Source organism: Rhipicephalus microplus, chromosome 8 (assembly GCF_043290135.1).
Source record: "Rhipicephalus microplus isolate Deutch F79 chromosome 8, USDA_Rmic, whole genome shotgun sequence".
Lineage (NCBI taxonomy): Eukaryota > Metazoa > Arthropoda > Arachnida > Ixodida > Ixodidae > Rhipicephalus > Rhipicephalus microplus.
The window spans coordinates 106,800,378-106,808,221 of NC_134707.1; the positions used below are offsets into that span (position 1 = coordinate 106,800,378).

The 7,844-nt window shown below is 41.2% G+C and overlaps 1 non-coding gene across 1 annotated transcript; it reads left to right on the top strand.

Moving 5' to 3' along the window:
- The first annotated feature begins 7,330 nt into the window (after positions 1 to 7,330).
- On the top strand, positions 7,331 to 7,403 carry TRNAT-CGU (transfer RNA threonine (anticodon CGU)). Its single transcript has one exon. It is a non-coding gene; the product is annotated as a tRNA-Thr (tRNA).
- Positions 7,404 to 7,844: the final 441 nt, after the last annotated feature.

Sequence of the window (7,844 nt, forward strand, 5' to 3'; positions counted from 1 at the left end):
CCTACTTCTAAATTCACAGATAAACCCAAAAAGTGGATGGAGGGAGTGCCGCTGTAATAGCTCAGTGGTTAGAGCATCGAACGCGTAATTCGAAGGTCGTAGGTTCGATTCCTGCTTACAGTTGGTAATTTTTTCATCCACTTTTCTTTCTTCTTATTTACATTCCATTAATGTTAATAACTTCCCCTGTACATTCCTTGGCATTACTGTCTGTTATATCTCATTATTATTGTGTTAAAAACACGGAAAAACGAGCCCTTAGGTATACACTTCTTTCCCTTATTTCATTGAACGAGGGTCTCGTACTGGCAGACTTGGTGTGTTTAGGTTGTATAAGAGGGACAATTAATCAGCTGCCCGCTCATAATAAGTTCACGTGCTACGTGACGCCAAACATGCGCATAAGAGTGTTTTCACACTCGTTGTTTGGCTTATAGATGGCGCTGACTGTCGCTCCTACTTCTAAATTCACAGATAAACCCAAAAAGTGGATGGAGGGAGTGCCGCTGTAATAGCTCAGTGGTTAGAGCATCGAACGCGTAATTCGAAGGTCGTAGGTTCGATTCCTGCTTACAGTTGGTAATTTTTTCATCCACTTTTCTTTCTTCTTATTTACATTCCATTAATGTTAATAACTTCCCCTGTACATTCCTTGGCATTACTGTCTGTTATATCTCATTATTATTGTGTTAAAAACACGGAAAAACGAGCCCTTAGGTATACACTTCTTTCCCTTATTTCATTGAACGAGGGTCTCGTACTGGCAGACTTGGTGTGTTTAGGTTGTATAAGAGGGACAATTAATCAGCTGCCCGCTCATAATAAGTTCACGTGCTACGTGACGCCAAACATGCGCATAAGAGTGTTTTCACACTCGTTGTTTGGCTTATAGATGGCGCTGACTGTCGCTCCTACTTCTAAATTCACAGATAAACCCAAAAAGTGGATGGAGGGAGTGCCGCTGTAATAGCTCAGTGGTTAGAGCATCGAACGCGTAATTCGAAGGTCGTAGGTTCGATTCCTGCTTACAGTTGGTAATTTTTTCATCCACTTTTCTTTCTTCTTATTTACATTCCATTAATGTTAATAACTTCCCCTGTACATTCCTTGGCATTACTGTCTGTTATATCTCATTATTATTGTGTTAAAAACACGGAAAAACGAGCCCTTAGGTATACACTTCTTTCCCTTATTTCATTGAACGAGGGTCTCGTACTGGCAGACTTGGTGTGTTTAGGTTGTATAAGAGGGACAATTAATCAGCTGCCCGCTCATAATAAGTTCACGTGCTACGTGACGCCAAACATGCGCATAAGAGTGTTTTCACACTCGTTGTTTGGCTTATAGATGGCGCTGACTGTCGCTCCTACTTCTAAATTCACAGATAAACCCAAAAAGTGGATGGAGGGAGTGCCGCTGTAATAGCTCAGTGGTTAGAGCATCGAACGCGTAATTCGAAGGTCGTAGGTTCGATTCCTGCTTACAGTCGGTAATTTTTTCATCCACTTTTCTTTCTTCTTATTTACATTCCATTAATGTTAATAACTTCCCCTGTACATTCCTTGGCATTACTGTCTGTTATATCTCATTATTATTGTGTTAAAAACACGGAAAAACGAGCCCTTAGGTATACACTTCTTTCCCTTATTTCATTGAACGAGGGTCTCGTACTGGCAGACTTGGTGTGTTTAGGTTGTATAAGAGGGACAATTAATCAGCTGCCCGCTCATAATAAGTTCACGTGCTACGTGACGCCAAACATGCGCATAAGAGTGTTTTCACACTCGTTGTTTGGCTTATAGATGGCGCTGACTGTCGCTCCTACTTCTAAATTCACAGATAAACCCAAAAAGTGGATGGAGGGAGTGCCGCTGTAATAGCTCAGTGGTTAGAGCATCGAACGCGTAATTCGAAGGTCGTAGGTTCGATTCCTGCTTACAGTTGGTAATTTTTTCATCCACTTTTCTTTCTTCTTATTTACATTCCATTAATGTTAATAACTTCCCCTGTACATTCCTTGGCATTACTGTCTGTTATATCTCATTATTATTGTGTTAAAAACACGGAAAAACGAGCCCTTAGGTATACACTTCTTTCCCTTATTTCATTGAACGAGGGTCTCGTACTGGCAGACTTGGTGTGTTTAGGTTGTATAAGAGGGACAATTAATCAGCTGCCCGCTCATAATAAGTTCACGTGCTACGTGACGCCAAACATGCGCATAAGAGTGTTTTCACACTCGTTGTTTGGCTTATAGATGGCGCTGACTGTCGCTCCTACTTCTAAATTCACAGATAAACCCAAAAAGTGGATGGAGGGAGTGCCGCTGTAATAGCTCAGTGGTTAGAGCATCGAACGCGTAATTCGAAGGTCGTAGGTTCGATTCCTGCTTACAGTTGGTAATTTTTTCATCCACTTTTCTTTCTTCTTATTTACATTCCATTAATGTTAATAACTTCCCCTGTACATTCCTTGGCATTACTGTCTGTTATATCTCATTATTATTGTGTTAAAAACACGGAAAAACGAGCCCTTAGGTATACACTTCTTTCCCTTATTTCATTGAACGAGGGTCTCGTACTGGCAGACTTGGTGTGTTTAGGTTGTATAAGAGGGACAATTAATCAGCTGCCCGCTCATAATAAGTTCACGTGCTACGTGACGCCAAACATGCGCATAAGAGTGTTTTCACACTCGTTGTTTGGCTTATAGATGGCGCTGACTGTCGCTCCTACTTCTAAATTCACAGATAAACCCAAAAAGTGGATGGAGGGAGTGCCGCTGTAATAGCTCAGTGGTTAGAGCATCGAACGCGTAATTCGAAGGTCGTAGGTTCGATTCCTGCTTACAGTTGGTAATTTTTTCATCCACTTTTTTTTCTTCTTATTTACATTCCATTAATGTTAATAACTTCCCCTGTACATTCCTTGGCATTACTGTCTGTTATATCTCATTATTATTGTGTTAAAAACACGGAAAAACGAGCCCTTAGGTATACACTTCTTTCCCTTATTTCATTGAACGAGGGTCTCGTACTGGCAGACTTGGTGTGTTTAGGTTGTATAAGAGGGACAATTAATCAGCTGCCCGCTCATAATAAGTTCACGTGCTACGTGACGCCAAACATGCGCATAAGAGTGTTTTCACACTCGTTGTTTGGCTTATAGATGGCGCTGACTGTCGCTCCTACTTCTAAATTCACAGATAAACCCAAAAAGTGGATGGAGGGAGTGCCGCTGTAATAGCTCAGTGGTTAGAGCATCGAACGCGTAATTCGAAGGTCGTAGGTTCGATTCCTGCTTACAGTTGGTAATTTTTTCATCCACTTTTCTTTCTTCCTATTTACATTCCATTAATGTTAATAACTTCCCCTGTACATTCCTTGGCATTACTGTCTGTTATATCTCATTATTATTGTGTTAAAAACACGGAAAAACGAGCCCTTAGGTATACACTTCTTTCCCTTATTTCATTGAACGAGGGTCTCGTACTGGCAGACTTGGTGTGTTTAGGTTGTATAAGAGGGACAATTAATCAGCTGCCCGCTCATAATAAGTTCACGTGCTACCTGACGCCAAACATGCGCATAAGAGTGTTTCCACACTCGTTGTTTGGCTTATAGATGGCGCTGACTGTCGCTCCTACTTCTAAATTCACAGATAAACCCAAAAAGTGGATGGAGGGAGTGCCGCTGTAATAGCTCAGTGGTTAGAGCATCGAACGCGTAATTCGAAGGTCGTAGGTTCGCTTCCTGCTTACAGTCGGTAATTTTTTCATCCACTTTTCTTTCTTCTTATTTACATTCCATTAATGTTAATAACTTCCCCTGTACATTCCTTGGCATTACTGTCTGTTATATCTCATTATTATTGTGTTAAAAACACGGAAAAACGAGCCCTTAGGTATACACTTCTTTCCCTTATTTCATTGAACGAGGGTCTCGTACTGGCAGACTTGGTGTGTTTAGGTTGTATAAGAGGGACAATTAATCAGCTGCCCGCTCATAATAAGTTCACGTGCTACGTGACGCCAAACATGCGCATAAGAGTGTTTTCACACTCGTTGTTTGGCTTATAGATGGCGCTGACTGTCGCTCCTACTTCTAAATTCACAGATAAACCGAAAAAGTGGATGGAGGGAGTGCCGCTGTAATAGCTCAGTGGTTAGAGCATCGAACGCGTAATTCGAAGGTCGTAGGTTCGATTCCTGCTTACAGTTGGTAATTTTTTCATCCACTTTTCTTTCTTCTTATTTACATTCCATTAATGTTAATAACTTCCCCTGTACATTCCTTGGCATTACTGTCTGTTATATCTCATTATTATTGTGTTAAAAACACGGAAAAACGAGCCCTTAGGTATACACTTCTTTCCCTTATTTCATTGAACGAGGGTCTCGTACTGGCAGACTTGGTGTGTTTAGGTTGTATAAGAGGGACAATTAATCAGCTGCCCGCTCATAATAAGTTCACGTGCTACGTGACGCCAAACATGCGCATAAGAGTGTTTTCACACTCGTTGTTTGGCTTATAGATGGCGCTGACTGTCGCTCCTACTTCTAAATTCACAGATAAACCCAAAAAGTGGATGGAGGGAGTGCCGCTGTAATAGCTCAGTGGTTAGAGCATCGAACGCGTAATTCGAAGGTCGTAGGTTCGATTCCTGCTTACAGTTGGTAATTTTTTCATCCACTTTTCTTTCTTCTTATTTACATTCCATTAATGTTAATAACTTCCCCTGTACATTCCTTGGCATTACTGTCTGTTATATCTCATTATTATTGTGTTAAAAACACGGAAAAACGAGCCCTTAGGTATACACTTCTTTCCCTTATTTCATTGAACGAGGGTCTCGTACTGGCAGACTTGGTGTGTTTAGGTTGTATAAGAGGGACAATTAATCAGCTGCCCGCTCATAATAAGTTCACGTGCTACGTGACGCCAAACATGCGCATAAGAGTGTTTTCACACTCGTTGTTTGGCTTATAGATGGCGCTGACTGTCGCTCCTACTTCTAAATTCACAGATAAACCCAAAAAGTGGATGGAGGGAGTGCCGCTGTAATAGCTCAGTGGTTAGAGCATCGAACGCGTAATTCGAAGGTCGTAGGTTCGATTCCTGCTTACAGTTGGTAATTTTTTCATCCACTTTTCTTTCTTCTTATTTACATTCCATTAATGTTAATAACTTCCCCTGTACATTCCTTGGCATTACTGTCTGTTATATCTCATTATTATTGTGTTAAAAACACGGAAAAACGAGCCCTTAGGTATACACTTCTTTCCCTTATTTCATTGAACGAGGGTCTCGTACTGGCAGACTTGGTGTGTTTAGGTTGTATAAGAGGGACAATTAATCAGCTGCCCGCTCATAATAAGTTCACGTGCTACGTGACGCCAAACATGCGCATAAGAGTGTTTTCACACTCGTTGTTTGGCTTATAGATGGCGCTGACTGTCGCTCCTACTTCTAAATTCACAGATAAACCCAAAAAGTGGATGGAGGGAGTGCCGCTGTAATAGCTCAGTGGTTAGAGCATCGAACGCGTAATTCGAAGGTCGTAGGTTCGATTCCTGCTTACAGTTGGTAATTTTTTCATCCACTTTTCTTTCTTCTTATTTACATTCCATTAATGTTAATAACTTCCCCTGTACATTCCTTGGCATTACTGTCTGTTATATCTCATTATTATTGTGTTAAAAACACGGAAAAACGAGCCCTTAGGTATACACTTCTTTCCCTTATTTCATTGAACGAGGGTCTCGTACTGGCAGACTTGGTGTGTTTAGGTTGTATAAGAGGGACAATTAATCAGCTGCCCGCTCATAATAAGTTCACGTGCTACGTGACGCCAAACATGCGCATAAGAGTGTTTTCACACTCGTTGTTTGGCTTATAGATGGCGCTGACTGTCGCTTCTACTTCTAAATTCACAGATAAACCCAAAAAGTGGATGGAGGGAGTGCCGCTGTAATAGCTCAGTGGTTAGAGCATCGACCGCGTAATTCGAAGGTCGTAGGTTCGATTCCTGCTTACAGTTGGTAATTTTTTCATCCACTTTTCTTTCTTCTTATTTACATTCCATTAATGTTAATAACTTCCCCTGTACATTCCTTGGCATTACTGTCTGTTATATCTCATTATTATTGTGTTAAAAACACGGAAAAACGAGCCCTTAGGTATACACTTCTTTCCCTTATTTCATTGAACGAGGGTCTCGTACTGGCAGACTTGGTGTGTTTAGGTTGTATAAGAGGGACAATTAATCAGCTGCCCGCTCATAATAAGTTCACGTGCTACGTGACGCCAAACATGCGCATAAGAGTGTTTTCACACTCGTTGTTTGGCTTATAGATGGCGCTGACTGTCGCTCCTACTTCTAAATTCACAGATAAACCCAAAAAGTTGATGGAGGGAGTGCCGCTGTAATAGCTCAGTGGTTAGAGCATCGAACGCGTAATTCGAAGGTCGTAGGTTCGATTCCTGCTTACAGTTGGTAATTTTTTCATCCACTTTTCTTTCTTCTTATTTACATTCCATTAATGTTAATAACTTCCCCTGTACATTCCTTGGCATTACTGTCTGTTATATCTCATTATTATTGTGTTAAAAACACGGAAAAACGAGCCCTTAGGTATACACTTCTTTCCCTTATTTCATTGAACGAGGGTCTCGTACTGGCAGACTTGGTGTGTTTAGGTTGTATAAGAGGGACAATTAATCAGCTGCCCGCTCATAATAAGTTCACGTGCTACGTGACGCCAAACATGCGCATAAGAGTGTTTTCACACTCGTTGTTTGGCTTATAGATGGCGCTGACTGTCGCTCCTACTTCTAAATTCACAGATAAACCCAAAAAGTGGATGGAGGGAGTGCCGCTGTAATAGCTCAGTGGTTAGAGCATCGAACGCGTAATTCGAAGGTTGTAGGTTCGATTCCTGCTTACAGTTGGTAATTTTTTCATCCACTTTTCTTTCTTCTTATTTACATTCCATTAATGTTAATAACTTCCCCTGTACATTCCTTGGCATTACTGTCTGTTATATCTCATTATTATTGTGTTAAAAACACGGAAAAACGAGCCCTTAGGTATACACTTCTTTCCCTTATTTCATTGAACGAGGGTCTCGTACTGGCAGACTTGGTGTGTTTAGGTTGTATAAGAGGGACAATTAATCAGCTGCCCGCTCATAATAAGTTCACGTGCTACGTGACGCCAAACATGCGCATAAGAGTGTTTTCACACTCGTTGTTTGGCTTATAGATGGCGCTGACTGTCGCTCCTACTTCTAAATTCACAGATAAACCCAAAAAGTGGATGGAGGGAGTGCCGCTGTAATAGCTCAGTGGTTAGAGCATCGAACGCGTAATTCGAAGGTCGCAGGTTCGATTCCTGCTTACAGTTGGTAATTTTTTCATCCACTTTTCTTTCTTCTTATTTACATTCCAATAATGTTAATAACTTCCCCTGTACATTCCTTGGCATTACTGTCTGTTATATCTCATTATTATTGTGTTAAAAACACGGAAAAACGAGCCCTTAGGTATACACTTCTTTCCCTTATTTCATTGAACGAGGGTCTCGTACTGGCAGACTTGGTGTGTTTAGGTTGTATAAGAGGGACAATTAATCAGCTGCCCGCTCATAATAAGTTCACGTGCTACGTGACGCCAAACATGCGCATAAGAGTGTTTTCACACTCGTTGTTTGGCTTATAGATGGCGCTGACTGTCGCTCCTACTTCTAAATTCACAGATAAACCCAAAAAGTGGATGGAGGGAGTGCCGCTGTAATAGCTCAGTGGTTAGAGCATCGAACGCGTAATTCGAAGGTCGTAGGTTCGAT